Source organism: Typopeltis vanoorti, chromosome 5, assembly GCF_054136105.1.
Source record: "Typopeltis vanoorti isolate ZY-2024b chromosome 5, IOZ_Tvanoo_1.0, whole genome shotgun sequence".
NCBI lineage: Eukaryota > Metazoa > Arthropoda > Arachnida > Uropygi > Thelyphonidae > Typopeltis > Typopeltis vanoorti.
Genome location: NC_143553.1, coordinates 48,330,041 through 48,347,352, shown reverse-complemented (window position 1 = coordinate 48,347,352; position 17,312 = coordinate 48,330,041). Strand labels below are relative to the sequence as shown.

The 17,312-nt window shown below is 36.3% G+C and overlaps 1 protein-coding gene and 1 non-coding gene across 2 annotated transcripts in view; both read right to left on the bottom strand.

Moving 5' to 3' along the window:
* LOC150106375 (erythroid differentiation-related factor 1) overlaps positions 1-17,312 on the bottom strand; it is a 381,623-nt gene that overhangs the window by 247,135 nt on the left and 117,176 nt on the right. The window contains exon 2 of the mRNA XM_090393103.1: positions 8,876-8,963. The gene's annotated coding sequence lies outside the window, so the exon portion shown is untranslated. The remainder of the gene's footprint in view (positions 1-8,875; positions 8,964-17,312) is intronic.
* LOC150106377 (U6atac minor spliceosomal RNA) lies at positions 3,145-3,265 on the bottom strand. The gene has a single exon (XR_016548393.1). It is a non-coding gene; the product is annotated as a U6atac minor spliceosomal RNA (small nuclear RNA).

The window sequence follows — 17,312 nt, the reverse complement described above, 5'->3', positions numbered from 1 at the left end:
TTCCTCTTGACTATTTTCTCCAAGATCTTGATAACGATTCCTGTTATGCTGATTGGCCGAATTTTCAACAGCAGCCTTGGAACCACCTTTATGCAACGGAACTATTTTCCCCTCTTTCCACCCTCTTGGGACTGACCCAGACCCGAGGCTCAAATTAAACAAAATGGTCAAGGGCACTGACAAATTTTTAGCCGCTTCACGTACGAGACGAACTGGTATAGCATCCAATCCCACAGATGTATTGACATTGAGGTTCTGTAATAGACTATTTACCTCTACTTCATTCATCACAATTCCAGTATAAGCTGTTGGTTTTTCCATTCCTGCAATTTCACCACCTGGATGATATACTCTTGTAAAGTGCCTTGGGACTGACCCAGACCTGAGGCTCAAATTAAACAAAATGGTGAAGGGCACTGATAATTCTTTAGCCGCTTCACGTACGAGACGAACTAGTATAGCATCCAATCCCACAGATGTATTGACATTGACGTTCTGTAATAGAACTATTTACCTCTACGTCATTCATCACAATTCCAGTATAAGCTGTTGGTTCTTCCATTCCTGCAATGTCACCACCTGGATGATATACTCTTGCAAAGTGCTCGCTCAGTAATTCCACTATATCAACTGATTCGGTTACCTCGCTACCCTCAGAATTTTTTAAAATCATTCTGCCATGAACATTTTCCCTTTTACTTGCAACATATTGAAAAAACTGTTTGGGATTCTCTTTAGCTTGCATAGCTAGTTTCCTTTCATAACCCGCTTTTGCTTTTTTTTAACCACACTCGTTACCCTTCTGGCCTGCACTTTATACAGTTCATGTACCTGCAGGTCACCTTTCTCTTTAAATTCTCTCCACAGTTGTTTCTTTTTTTGAAGCTGAAGCTTAATGGTGTTATTCATCCATTTAACTCATACTTGTTTTACTATTCGGACCCTAGGTATACAATCAGCCATAATCTCCTGTAAATGCTCCTTTACCACTTCCCATGCTCTATTGACATCCAGCCCTTGCAGTTTTACATGCCATAGCACTGAACCAAGCAATCTCCTAAGCTTGTCATACTTGCCAGTACGGTAATTTCACATATACCCTGTCGTAATCGAAAATTCCACACCTTTAGCCACCTCCCAGGTCAAGACCTTATGATCACTCTCACCAATAGATGGCAATATGGTCATATTCATTACAGTCAAATTCTCAGATGCTATTACCAGGTCAAGCACTCTCACACCCCTGATATTGTGAATTACATGCTGTCTCAGATAGTTATCTCTTAATAATTGAATAAAATCCATTTCCTTCCTCACATATGTCCTCTCCTCCTTCCAATCAATGTTACCTTAGTTGAAATCCCCTATAATAATTACCCTTCTCTCACTCACTTCATCAATTTGTTTATGCATACTATCTCCACCATCTATTTCATCTCCTGGTCTATAGCAACACCCAACTATATATTTTGTTCTGCCAGTCTCAATCTCATATCAAACACCCTCAAATGAGCTCTTTTCACTATCCTGCGATACAACTTCAATTCTCCTTGGCTGCAGTTCATCAGCTATCATCAATAACACTCCTCTTTATTCTCTCTGTCCCTCCTGAACATACTATAACCTACACATTCTATCTTACTAACTATATCATCTTCTTTCAGCCATGTTTCACTAATGCCAATAACCTGTGGCCAGAAAGAGCCAATCAAGGCCAAAAATTCTTCCTTCTTGTTCCTAATACTCCTGGCATTAGATTGACACATCGCAGAGGTCCCTTTGTCCCACTCCTATCTTGATGCGTTATTCTAACTATCCCATTCTGATTTCTTGTCCTTAGTACTGGACTCAGGTACATTATATACATTCTTACACTCAACTGTCTCACTGATATCCGCATATCTCCCCCCCCCCCTCCTCCTTGGTAGTTCTAGTTTCCCTGGTTCTGCACATGAATGGTCACTTCATTCAGCAACACTTTTGCCAGTCTCCGCACACCAAATTCATTCAAATGGGCCATCCATCTTGTATAAATCCTTTCCCACATAAAACTCATTCCACACGTCCATGAATTCCACACCACACCGTCTGCATAACCTGTGCATAAAGTCATTTGCGATTGTGGCCCTCCTTCTAAACTCCTCTCTATCATACCGCGGCAATAGACTCACCATCCTAACTCTGTCACTCTTTTCTTTCACTACCTTTAACAATACTTTCAAGTCCTCTCTCATAAAAAAATTATCTCATTTCAATTCATTCGTACCCACCACGACTATCAATTCATTCACTCTCTGTTTTTGCGCTCTAATACTCTCACTTACATCCTTAAACTTCGCACCCGGTAAGTAAGAATTAGTTAACCTCCCATCTATCACTCCTCTTAATAACGAGTCACCATAGAGCACTCTTTCCTTCATTTCAGAAACTCTCCCACCCTTACGCTTATTTTTCCTTTCAAACACTTGTTTATTTCCGTTAGCCTCTCCGAGGCACTCTGCAAAGAGTTTTGCAGGTGCTCTAATTGCCGCTGCGCATTTTGTATCACTGCGTGCAACCTAGCTCTCTCACTGCCTACAAATAATTCCTCATTTGTTTCATCATTTAAACCATTTTCTCTCTCTGTATAGTTGCTTACACTCTCTCTTTGATCACCGCTCTCATTACCATCTTGTACAACATCGCAATTCCCTATCAAGCCTATTTTCACTGACATTCTAGCTTTCTTCAACCATAACTATCTCACCACCTGACACATACTTTAATTCCTCAGTTTGCTTACACTTTCTGCACATAAACCCACCACTATCACACTCCATCCAAACTCCAGCCTCATTCGGGAATGCATACATACCACACACACATCACATTGGACAAACTCCCTCACATTACAGTTTTTGAACAAAGGCGTCGTATTTTTCGACGCCCTTATCTTACGTCGCATTGGCGACATGAAACGTATGAAACGTATTCTATGAAACGTATCGTTAAAATACTAAATAAATAAAACGGGATTCACACCAAAATCACACAGACATAACAAGCTACCAAAATTAGACAATATTACGTTATGATTTAAACCAATATTCCAATATTCACACAAAATTATACTTAGCTTTCGGGAGCTCTCTGAAAACACTACACACAAAAATTGGTTAAGTGCTACGAAGTAAGCGGCAGTGTCTTAACCTTATATGTGTTAGGCCCAGAGGCCGGTCCGTCCTTATCAAGGGGAGTGCTAACCTTCTCTCCTTTCATACAACACAGGAAGCCAAAAAGTGTAACAACACCAGAAATGATTGCTCAAGTGCACGATATGATATTGGATGACAGGCGAGGCAAAGTCCGTGAAATTGCCGAAACTATAGGCATTTCAAAAGAATATACTTTGCATGAAGAATTGCATATGAAAAAGCTTCAAGATGGGTGCCACACTTGCTCACAACATATGATCTACAAAAAACGGCAATACTTGGAGCAATCCATATTTTACGACGATACCTAACAGACTGTTCTTAGAGGCTTGGATAGAATCTGATTGATCTGTATCACCAGTGAAATTGTTGTTTGAATGATATCTTGTTTTGACTGTGCATCAATTATGCGAATAAAGTAATAATAATAAAAACATGGATACAGAGTTAATGTATATAATAACATTAACAACAAAGAACTAGAAAAATTACTAAATAATTACTAAAGTTCTGGCAATCGAAGTTAGCCAGGTGTTGCTTAAACACACCAAAGTCATCTCAATAGTTATCAGTGCACTTGTTGCACTTTCATAAAAGCTATCCAACTATTTACAATAATTAAATATCAGTGATGTGAACACATATGATCTACAAAAAACGGCAATACTTGGAACAATCCATATTTTACGACGCTACCTGACAGACTATTCTTAGATGCTTGGAGAGAATATGATTGATCTGTATCACAGTGAAATTATCCTGTTTTGACAACTATGTATCAACTATGTGAATAAAGTAATAATAATAAAAATATGAATACAGAGCATTTCATATACGGTAATGGAATTTGTAAATTCGATAATCTTTTGTATAGAAAAATGTTAAAACTGGATTGGCACTAAAATCGTTCCTCTGGTCAGTGGCTAAAATCGAACCAATAATATCTTTGGTTCAAGCTTAGGCTTGAACCAAAGATATTATTATGTAAAATAATAATATCTTATTATTCTTAATAAAACCAAAGTTATGTAAAATAAGTCACACCTTCTGTTTTTTCTGCTACCAGTTATGAGCATTGTACTCACAAAATGCTTTATAAAAGAATGTTTAATGGCAAAAAGAATTCATTCGAAGTTCATAAAAGTTTATGGGCACTCTTGTCCTTTGTTTTCAACAATTGAGAAATGGCTTGCCGAGTTTGAACGTTGTCATACCAGCCTTGAAGATGATCCACGTGAAGGAAGCCAAAAATTGTAACAACACCAGAAATCATTGATCAAGTGCACGATATGGTATCGGATGACAGGCGAGGCAAAGTGCGTGAAATTGCCGAGACTATAGGCATTTCAAAATAATATACTTTGCATGAAGAATTGCATATGAAAAAACTTTGTGCAAGATGGGTGCCACACTTGTTCACAGCAGATCAAAAACGCACTCGCATGAAAATCTCTCAACAGTGCTTGGAGCGTTTTAACAAGAATAAAACTGATTTTGTGCGTCGATTTATTACTATGGAGGAGACTTGGATTCACCATTACATACCAGAATCCAAACAGCAGTCAAAACAGTGGACAGAAGCCGGTTGTTCAGCGCCAAAGAAGACAAAGTAGGTTCCATCAGCAGGAAAGGTGATGGAATTGGTGTTTTGGACTGCTAAAGGTATTTTGGTTATTAATTATCTTTAAAATGGTAAAACAATAACCAGGAAATATTATACTGATATTTTAACCAGACTAAATGAAAAAATTCCTGAGAAAAGACCCGGTGTGTAGATGAAAAAAATCGTCTTTCATCAGGACAATGCACCTGCCAACAAAGGTGTTTTGGCAATGAGAAAATTAAGGATTCTGCACTATGACTTGTTTGAACATCCACCCTAATCCCCAGATTTGGCTCCCTTCGACTTCTGTCTCTTTCCAAAACTAAAACTCTTCCTCGCTGATCAGTGTTTTTCTTCCAATCAAGAGGTAACTGGGGTATTTTGCAGATCTTACTGAGAACCACTATAGGGACGAGATAATGGCGCTTGAGCATCGCTGGAATAAATGTATTAGTCTTAAGGGAGATTATGTTGAAAAATAAAAAACAATTTTGAAATTATAAATTCGTTTTTTCGTGTTCGACCGAGAACGTTTCAGACCACCCTAGTACAACGTACAATAGCATCTGAAGTAGAAGACAGCAATCCTCCATAAGAGAAGCCTGAGACAGCTTGAGAACAGTTTTCTATTTATCTCTAGTGTAAACTGTTTAAGCGATATCCCATTCTGACTATAACTTATGCAATTTATTTTTGACTGTTTTTGTCAATGATAGGTAAGATGAACTTAAAAAAAACAACAACTGAAAATGCAATTATTTCCAACTTGCAGGGTTATTGCTTAAATACTTTCTACTCTCTGGAGGAATATTGAACCACTCTCTATGACCCTATTTCAAATACACTTATTAAATTCCCTATTCGTCTTGAATGTCGTGTGAAAACTTTTAAAATACACCAGTAAGTTTCCACAACGGTGAAGACAAATAATTATCTTCGTCTTTGTGGAAAAGGTCCTGGACAGACTATTTCTTCTTTGCCTAGAGATATACCAGTTAATTAATCAACACCATTAAGTAATTCCTGCAACCATTCAAGAAATATATTAATGGATACCTACTTTGCTAATCACCAGCCATAGTACTTTTGTGTTACAGTATTTTCCACCTCTTTGTGTGTGTGGGTGGGTGGGTGGGAATTATTTATTTGCTAGTAATTTCTAGTTTAAAATTTCTAATGTTTAATTTTGTTGCAGATATTACAAACTTGAAGAAATATACTCGAAAATATATAAATAAATAAAAGTTAATTAATTAAAATACCTTTTCTGAGCCTTTCTTCGACCGATTCCCGAGTTAGTCGATCTCTGGCACGGGCAAGCGGGTTTTTCCTCCAGGAAACTCGGGTTTTTCATCCCGTAAACTCAAGAAAATCGACCGTAGTACCCACATTATGTCAGACAGTAACATATCTTGTTAGGGTTAGGTACCAAGAGATGGCAGCACTTGTTTGCCAGCCTCTTCATCGGTGGCTGCTATAATTAGTGATAGACATGGGCCAGCTATCTCTGATTGGCTACCGGTGGAGATTGAACTGCCCACTCAGTCTCCAAAAGCTAGTTAGGGTTAAAAGGCCTCGCCTACTCCCTATAAGGGAATAAAAGGTGTTAGCTGATTTATTTATTTATTTATTAAAATACTAATGAATTATGGGCATCAGCTTGATGGGCAGAAGTAGCATGTATTGTTGAACTATAAAAATGTCAAAGTTAAAAATTCCTCATTCTTTTGCATAATTATTATAATTAATTGCCTTTCTGTATGGGTTCATATTATAGGTGGGTTGTTATATATATATATATATATATATATACAGGGTGTTCGGGATAAATTTGACATATTTATAATTAATTATATTTTTCCGTAAGTTACATGTATTAACACACACTTCTCTTCATTTAAAAGTTTGGACCCTTCTTCATTCATATACAAGATGTCAGAAAGGATGGATAGCTGGAACCCACCTGAATCATGGAAGAGAATAACTTGTATCATGATGATTCGTGCCCGCCATCAAAATAAGGATATTACGACTGCTGCCCAATGCTCCCTGAATACAGTAAAAACAATCAGGCATGAACTAGAGACTTGCAATGGTGACTACGAGGATGTAGCAAGAAGAAAGATCCCTAGCAGACGATCTGATTGCGTTCGTACAGCAGAATTCCTCGCAAATCTGCAGGAACAGGTGTTGAAGAACCCTGGCATTGGAATTCGGGCTTTGTTCGTGGAGTTGCTAAACACTGTAGTCAAGCCCTGGATAACAAGGGTAGCCAATGGTAGGCCGTATGTATGGCAGCAGGATTCGGCCCCTTGCCACACCTCTGGGAAAAGTCAAAAATGGTTGTCTGAAAATTTCTACGACTTCACCAGTCCAAATGTTTGGCCTCCAAACTCCCCAGACCTTAACCCCATGGATTATTTTGTATGGGGCGCAGTTGAAAAAGACACCAATCGCACTTCCAGTAATACAAAAGCCCAGTTAATGGATAAAATTAAAACAGTTTTTGCGGCCCTTCCCAGGGAGACTGTAGCATCAGCTTGTTCGAGGTTCCGAAGCAGAATTGAAGCTGTGATCGATGCTAATGGTGGTTATTTTGAGTAAATCTTGTTGATAGTATTGTAATTAACTCCGCCTGTAATGTTTTTTTGTCAATTCATTAAATTTAATAGATACAAAGAAGATTTTCTTTTTCCTTACGAAACTGTCAAATTTATCCCGAACACCCTGTATATATATATATATATATATATATATATATATATAGAGAGAGAGAGAGAGAGAAATTTTTATAATCATAAACCGCTTCTCCAAAAGAGTAGGCAAGGCAATTTTCACCCTATTTATCTTTTTACACACTAATTACACATCGCATCCGATTAAGAGAGGTGGATGACAAGTGCCGCTATTCTTGTGGTCTCCAATCTTAACGCTATTTTTTATTGTCTAAAAGATTGTGAGTTATGTGGTCTATTTTCTTGAGTTTACAGGTGGAAAAACCGAGGATTTTTAATCCAATATCCTAAAAGTGGTTGATAAACGTCACACTATTACGAGAGTAATAAGTGTTAGGATTTACAGCGAATAGCAACTGCCTTCTACTCTCTCTCTCTCTCTCATTTCGTAATTTTGTATTACAGTCAAAGCCATGATATGCGTGATTCTGGTGGTGTGTAACGCACTATTCATTCAAAGTTGCTTATTATTCTAAGACTAATTACTATACCGAGTTTACAGAGTCCTGTGACAAATATATTGCAAGAATGGAAGGATAATATTTAGAACAGCGATCATTAATCTGCATGGTGGTTGTCCATGCATTACTGATGTTCGTAATGAACGGAAGTCATTTCATCTTATGTAAGCCTGCAGACGAAAAACTGTGGAACAGTTGACCTCGGAATTCGGGTTTTTCGTCCCGTAAACTTAAAAAATTCGGCCATCAAACCGACACTATTCTCCGACATTAAAAACATTGTGTTTGGGTTTGGGACCACGAGATAACGGTACTTGTTATCCGTCTCATCACTTCGAGTCAATTAAATTAGTGATAGCCTTGGGCCAGCAATTTATCATTGGCTACCACTGGAGATTGAACTGCCCACTCAGTCTCCAAAACATTTAGATGGGGCTAAAACGGCCTTCGACTATTCCCTATATGGGAATAAAAGGCGTTAGTTGATTTTATTTATTTATTTATTATTATTTTTTCAAAATAACTAAACAAAAACTGAAAACATTCACCTCTCCACTACAAGTTAGTTTTATAAGTTAGAAATAGTGTGCTATAGATTAAACATAAGCTACAGCGCATACTGTAGCTTATAAGTGATTACTTAAATTGTAATTAAATACTGCTGCTCCATTAAGTGTTGAGGTTACTGTAACTGTCATCTAATTCTATTCTATGGGATGTGCTATAACAAATTTCTTTGTTATAATTTTCTTTAAAATACACTTTCTGTCTTCAGATTTGAGACAGATTATCATAAGCATAATAAGTAAGACGAAAGTCTTATTTATTATTATTATTATTATTATTATTATTATTATTATTATTATTATTATTATTTGATACCTCCAAGGAGTCCAAAGACTCATCGAGGGAGTGGGTGCCAACAGCATCGAACGACTGAATTCCTTCCAACTACTAGCCGCACTCAAACCTGCTTAAAACAAAAAAAAAAAAAAAAAAAACTGCTTAAATTTAATAAAATTTGGATATACAGAGTAAATAGCTAGTTTTGAAGAAATTTAAAGAGTACTCAAAATTAATGCTATTAATACAATAAGTAAACATGTGCATTTTGTATACAAGAAGTGTCGACATAATAAAAGAAATCAAGAATTAAGAGTAAAAGTTTCTTGCAGTAATTTACTGTCACCTCAGATCTTTGAGCAATCACCACCATAGAGTGGTGGTGGTGGGTGCACAATTGATCATAAACATCTATAGAAACTATAAATGGTCACTAACATCATTGATATCTAATATGGGAGTTCTAGCCTAGTCGAACAAAATACAAGTTATCCAATATTTCAAATTACTCAAAACTCAATATTTATTTTATGCTAAAATGCCCATTTATAGAAAATTTAAATATGATTTCATAAAAAGTTAATTTATACAAAATTTTGACAATCATATACATCATCATCATCAATTCTTGACATTTACCCTTAAGGGGGTGTACAGGATATAATAGTACTTCATGAAAAATTTACATCATTACTAACTTCCTATCTACAATTTCCCTCCAAATCAATCAGTTACCTGTCCAGGCTCCAACATCGACAGATCTTATATTTTTATCTTCTAAGGCACTTTTTGCCAATCCACATATATCTTGGTCTTCCTCTGTATCTTTTCCCGCCAACCTACCAGAGAACACTTGACCTGCTAATCTTTTCTCTCCCATTCTGTTTAAGTGACCATAACACCTGAGATTAGCTCTAATAACATATTCCTGGATGCTAACAATGTCAAGTTCTTTCCTAATATCCTCGTTTTTAATATGATATTGCCATTGATGCCATCTGTTCACGCCCCTAATCTTTCTCAGGACTCTCATATCTACGGTCTCTAGTCTTTGGTCAAGTAACTTACTTCTAACCCAGATGTCAGAACCATAAGTTAAAACTGGTTTGAACACTGTCACATATACAGCTAATTTAGTGTTTTGGCTAATTTTTTTCTTATTCCATATAAATGTATTCAATTGACTTCCTGCCATACCAGCTTTGTTGATTCTGTTGTCTATTTCCATATTTAATTTACCATCTTCACTAAAAATCTTGCCTAAGTAGCAGAAATTTTTAACTTGTTCTACGGGGTCTCCATTCACAAAAGTTGACATTTTCAGTGCTTCTGCCTATTTTCATTGTCTTTGTCTTGTTATTGCTGACCTTCATACCATATCTATTTCAACAGTTATTGAATTTAATCACGGAATCTTGCAGCTGATTTATTTAGAAGTATAACATCATCCGCATAAAGCAAAGGGCTGACATTAACATCTCCAATTTTGATATCAGATTTAATACCGCTTTCCTCCATAATGATCAATATAGATAATGAATAACAGAGGGGATAATGTACATTCTTGCCTGAAAGCAGATTTAACATTAAACCATCTTTCTGTATTTCCTACAATTCTAACTGCTGACTTACAACTCAAATAAAGACTACGTTTTGCTTGATATGTCCCACTGACGCCATACAACTATTGCGTTTTGAATAGCTTGTCTTTTGGCACCTTGTCATATGCTTTTTCCAGATCTACAAAACTTAAATACAGATCTTTGTTATATTCCCATGATTTCTATTTGTAGTAAAGTGAAAATCTGATCCTGACAACCTGTAATATTTGGCCTGAATCCAGCTTGATCTTCATCAAGCTTCCCTTCCATAATGCTTCTCAACCGTTACTCAAGTTTACTGGCATAAATCTGGAACACTCAGTACAGAGAAATACCTCTGTAATTGTCATGCTGCCTTTCCACATTTCAGACTTTTAATGGCTTTTTCTACTTCAAGTATGGATATGTATTCCTGATTGCATGCCTGATCAGTGCTTTTTATCACTGTGCTGTCATCACAGCTAGTTTCGTTTAGCAATTTGGCAAAGTAATTACTCCATACTTCAAGAATATCTTTTTCTCCAGTTTTCATATCACCTTTACTATTCTGACCATACGTACCGTTTTGAACGGGATAGTACCGTTTTTAATAAAAACTATAAATATACTTTAATATCGATCAGTCATAAATTATTATTCGTAACATATAATTGTATATAAATATCATGGATACCATTAATTTGTATAACCATGTAGTCGCATTGTTCGATACTAAATATCGATATCTGCAGTGATTTTTTTGGAGAAAATAAAAATTACATGTTGGCAACTCTTGCGCTTCTCAGACGGCATCTGTTCTGCTATAGCTTTAGTTATTGTTTTGCACGTATGCTAACCGGTGGCTTTGTTTTTCAATGCCGGTGGTTTAAATTTCATATTTTTTCAAGTTTTATGTTATTTTTTGAAGCTTTAAAAAATAAAGCTTTAAGTCTAACCTTGCAATGTAAAAGAGGCGAAACTGTATTTTTAATGACAATCTACAGAAAGAATTAAAATTTATTAAACTGGACAAGCTGTGTAGTGATAGAACAAAAGTGGTATGCCAACATTGTAATGTCCATTTAACCGTTGCTCATGGAGGTAGAAGCGACATCAACCAACATCTTCGTAGTCAGAAACATAAGGATGCTGAAAAGACTCTAGTTTCAGTTAAAAACATCAGCTCGTTTATTGTGATACACAGAGGAGCGCCGGCCATATGTGCGACGCACCTATGGCCGGCGCCAGGACAGTACAGGCGCCAAAGAGGAGGAAATACTTTAAAAAAAAACGTTTTGTTTAAGTGATTTTTTATTGGACGGGAGATATAGGGGGCACCAACTAAAGTTTTGCACACAGGCGTCGGACACTACTGGCGCGCCCCTCGTGAGACATGATAGTGAAAGCGATAAAATTGCAACAAGTGAAGCTCATGTTGCTTATCATGCTGTGCGTCAACGCCAGAGTTTTCGCGCAAATGATTGCTTGTTGACATTGATAAATAAAAGTTATGAACCAAAATTTTCTTCAGCACGTATGAAATCAGACGCAATAATTACCAACGTTTTATCACCATACATATTGAGCAAAGTAAAACTTTTTTATCGTCTTACTTTTTCATAAATACAGAATATTAGATAACTCCCGTCCCGTTTTTGTTTCAAGGAAATATGGTCAACCTACCTTTATCATCTCTAATCCCTTTTATAGCACTCTTTTCTCCATTTCTAAGCCTCTTCAATAACCTCCAGAATATCTTACCACCTTCTGATATTTATTTTCTATGTTCTTACCAAAGTCTTCCCATGACTTTTGTTTAGATAGTTTTATACAGTGTTTAGCTTTCTTACATTTGTCTCTGTATTCTCTAAGAGCAAAAGCTGACTTATTTGCCAGGAACTTTTGATATGCTTTCTTCTTTTTCTTCACTGCTTGTTTAAACTTCCTGTGTCCACCATGGAGTTCTGATTTTTGTATCCTTTCAGACAACTTCACCGCACACCGCTCCGGCTGAATCAATCAATGTTTTCTTCAGGGCTTGCCACTGAATCTCCAAGGTTTGATTCCTGTTGTCAAACTCTTTCATTTTGATTTGAATAACGCTTGTATATTTCAGTCTACATTTCACATCTGAGAGCTGCTCAACTTTTATTTGCTTTAAAACTTTCTTACATGTTCTTCTTATCAAAATGAAATTGAATTTTATCATGCTCAAAACCAAATCGTGATCATTTCCAATTTCAAATCCTCCGTACACTGTCGTGTCCTGCACCAAAAAGAATACATTACTATCAACAATAACATAGTCAATGAGACTTTTCTTATTCCTTGCATCTTCTCTCCATGTGATTTTGTGCACATTTTTATGTTGGACCATGGTGTTAGTAATAACCAGTCCATGTCCTCAGCAGAAAGCCAACAGGTATTTGCCATTATTATTAGCTTTGCTCTTTTCTCCAAATTTTCCCAAAATATTTTTGTATGTCTGACTATCATTTCCTACTCTGCTATTTAGATTCCCAATAAGGACCAACTTTTCATTTCTCATTATGTCATTGCTTTCTCTAAAGCCTCAAAAAATTCCTCCACTTCTACCATAGTAGAATCTTCTGTGTGACCATAGGCACAAATAAGTCTCATTGTCCAGTTCCCCATTCTCATATTTACCCACATCACTCTACTTGAGACTGCCTGCCATTCAAGAAGATTAGCCTCGAATTTTGTGTTGAATACTATGGCTACTCCTTCTTTTCCTTGATTGTCATTGCCTGAATATAACATTTTGTATTTATTCCTCGGAAAGATCTAACGAGTTTTTTACCTTTTTTTTGTTTCAGTCGCCCCTATTTTATCGATCTGGTACTTATCCATTTGCTCAGATAGCTCCAGTTCTTTGCCATTCAGTCTTTTTATGTTGATAGTACAGATCTTGAACTCTGGTAATTTAAAAATTTTTAGAATTTAAAAAAATTTAAAACTAAAAATTTTAAAAATTGTTTAGAGAAGACTGTCTCTGTTAAATGCTATATTAAGTATTTGTGTATAATCATATACAAATACTTAATAATCTTATCCGTTCTGAATATATTTTAACAGATTGCATTAGTCTCTCATACTTGTTTCTACATTCAGAATGATCTCATTTGTCATGTTTTTTTTGAAGGATATTAGTGTAATTAGTTTTACATTAGTGTAATTGCTATAACACCTCTGAAAAATTTTAAAAATTGTTTAGAGAAGGCTGTCTCTGTTAAATGCTATATTAATCATTGTAATAATTTATGTAATTACAATTTTCCTACAGACTAATTTGGAGTATAATTGTAGATAGGAAGTTAGTAATGATGTAAATTTTTCATGTAGTACTATCATATCCTGTACACCTCTTGAGGGTACATGGCAGGAATTTGATGATGATGATAATTTTTTGCAGAAAGAGAATCTTAACTTATACATTTCTCTTAGGCCTCTAATCATTTTCTATTTTTCTAATCCTTTTTTGAACTGTTCCCGAGTTAGTCGATCTCTGTAATGGACAAGCGATTTTTTCTCTCAGAAACGAGGGTTTCGCGTGCCAACCCTCGTTTCTGAGAGAAAAAAATCGCTTGTCCATTACAGAGATCGACTAACTCGGGAACAGTTCAAAAAAGGATTAGAAAAATAGAAAATGATTAGAGGCCTAAGAGAAATGTATAAGTTAAGATACTCTTTCTGCAAAAAATTATCATCATCATCAACATCAAATTCCTGCCATGTATCCTCGAGGGGTGTATAGGATATGATAGTACTACATGAAAAATTTACATCATTTTTCATCATTAACTGAAGAAAATTGACCATAGAATCTACACTACTTAACACTTTCATTGCCAAGCTGAAAATTGGAATTTCGTGTGGTGGCCAATTTTTTTATATTTTTTTTATTTAGTTAGCGACGCCCACGCGATAACACGTGATCGGCCGTTTGGTGAGAACTCGCATCGCGCGATATCGCGTGATTGGCAATGAACGTGTTAAGAGAATAATATATTGGGTTAGAGTTAGGGACCACGATGTGGCGGCACTTATCTGCCCTACTCTTTTCACTGGATGCTTTTTAAAATTAGTGATACATTTTGGCCATTGCAGCACTATGGAAGTAGCGTGCATATCCAGGGCGTGAGGCTACGTAAAGTAAGAAAGAACGTAGTAAGTTCGATTCTAGTTGCCGACGACTGGTGGAACTTTTCTTTAGTTTTTTTCTCGAGTGGTTCCTGAATTAGTTGATCTCTGTCACAGGCGTATTTTTTTTTTTTTTTTTTTTTTTTTTTTTTTTTTTTTTTGTTCCGTGAATTTACGAAAATCGACCGTAGAACCCACATTACTTCATAAACCATCTCACGGTCCCTTTCTGAATGACTGCAGTGGAGATTGAACTACTACAACTCCAAAAGTTAGATAAGGCTAAAATGCCCTCGCCTACTACTAGTAGAGGAATAAAAGGTGTTAGAGGATTTAATTTAATTTTTATTTATTGGAGCAGCTAATTTTGATTGTCTGCCAGCAAAGTTTGACTTCCACCTCCGTCTCCAAAAGGATGCCCTCTCGTCGGTTTCCCACACTCCATAAAATTAAAAATTCCACCTCCTGATATTCTGTATGATCCTTATAAGTCCCAATCATACCGCTTCCTCTTATTTGCTAGTGGCGGCAGTTAACATATTTTCAAGTAGTCTTCATGATCTGTTTCCACAATCCTGATATCATTTTAACACTCTCTTTTCCACTCTCTCCACTGTATCAGAATCACCACGGACACCAGAACATCAGACCTTTGCAGAAAAGTCCAGGTAAAGCAAAATGATTTTCTTCTCCTTACATGTCAAGGTTCGTTTCAGCATTTTAATTATCTCTAAGTTGAATTTGCAATATATTCTATATGGCCTTTTAACTTCAACTAAACTATGAAAACTCAAGATCCCATATGCCTTCCCAATATAATTAATGTATAGATTGAATAACAACGAACCAAACACTCATCCTTGTGGTACATCACTGTTTACCTTAAATCTTGCAGACGTACATCCTTGATATACAACTTTTTGAAATCTGTCAGTCAGCCATCCTCTTATCCAAGCTAATATTTTATAATACAGTCCGATATTCTCCAATATCGGACAGTATGCAATATTCTCACATACTGTATTCTGTCAAAAACTTTAGCAAAGTTCAAAATTATCACGGTGCATCCACTCCCATTATCTAACTCAATTGCTTTATTATTATTAAGCAATGTGTGTTGGAATGTTAATGAAAGTTGCTCAGTCGTATAACCTTCCCTCAGTAAACCCGTGCTGTTCATTGCAAAATATAGATCCTGCCAAACTATTTCTGTAAGCGAGCGATGACGAACCTTTCCAAATTCTTCACCACCACTTCAGAGATACTGATAGGTCGATAGTTGGATACATCAGCTTTGCATTACCCTTGTGAAATGGGATTATCATATATTATTTCCACTCCTGTGGGATGTTCTGTGTTCTGAGACTCAAATTACATAGCTAGTGAAAGGAATAGCAAGTTCAATTGAACACGTTTAGCATCCATGATAATATCCCACCAGCCCGCATTGCAGAGTTCTTATATTCAGTCTATATAACAGCTCTCATATCTCCTGTTCATACACTTGAGTTTCTTCATTTAGTGAAGGGATAGCAGTAAGCTCAATGTTGCATACTTCTAGTTGATAGCGTTTAGCGAAAATGGGCAATCATTATTCGAAAACAATCTTTTCTGCATCTTCACTCTCAGACCATCCGCATTCAGTAGAGTTATTCTTTCATGTTCAATCTTTCTTTTACTTGCAACATAATGATAGAATTCTTTTGAGTTGTTTATAGATTACAGAGCCAATTTTTTTTTTTTTTTTTAAATACTCAGACTTAGCTTTCCGTTGTATCTCTTCTGGCATACTTGCAATTTTCATTAAGGGAGGATTTTCATTAAAGAGGAGATCTAAGACCGCAGTAGTAAATTAAAGACCAATCAGTATCTCAGGCGTAATGGTAAAAGTACTGGAAAAAGTGGTCAAAAAGAGAAATGAAGAATGGGTGGATAAGAATATGATACTGTATGTGCGGCAACATGGCTTTGTGAAGCAGTGGTCATGCTTTAGTAATTTACTAACTTTTTATAATACAGTAACAGCAAGGTTGGATAAAGGAAATGGCAAATCAATTATTCTGCCGGATTTTGCAAGGCATATTTGATAGAATACCACATGGAATTCGTTATGCAAATTAGAACAAACGGGGATGCATATGACACTGGTTAAGTAGATAAGTAGGTGGCTGCTGGACAGATATCAAAAAGTGCTATATGGAGGAGCACAATCGAGGCAAAAACAGGTGACTAGTGGTGTTCCACAAAGTTCGGTGCTGGGACCATTGCTGTTTAATTTGTACATAAATGATATAGAAAAAACCTGAAAGGAAATATTCATTTGTTTGCTGATGATGCGAAATTAGGTAGAATAATAGTTAATCAAAGCGATGTGGAAAGCTTGAAGGAACGATTTAAATAGGCTATCAGTATGGGCAAAAGATAATGGATATCAGTTTAATCTGGAGAAATGCAATGTTAGGCATTTAGGGATAAACAGATTACAAGGTGTGTATCACACCGATGGCATGTACTCCAGGAAATAGATGAAGCTAGAGATTTAGAGATGGTGGTAGACTGAAAGTTAAAGTTTAGAGAATATACTGCTAAGGTAGCTCACATAAGATTACTTGGCTAGTGAAGAACACATTAACAAGTAGAGATAATGAAGTTATAATTACTCTTTATAAGGCCTTGATACGCCCACATCTGGATTGCTGTGCTCAAGTCTGATCTCCTGAGTTTCTTGGGGATGG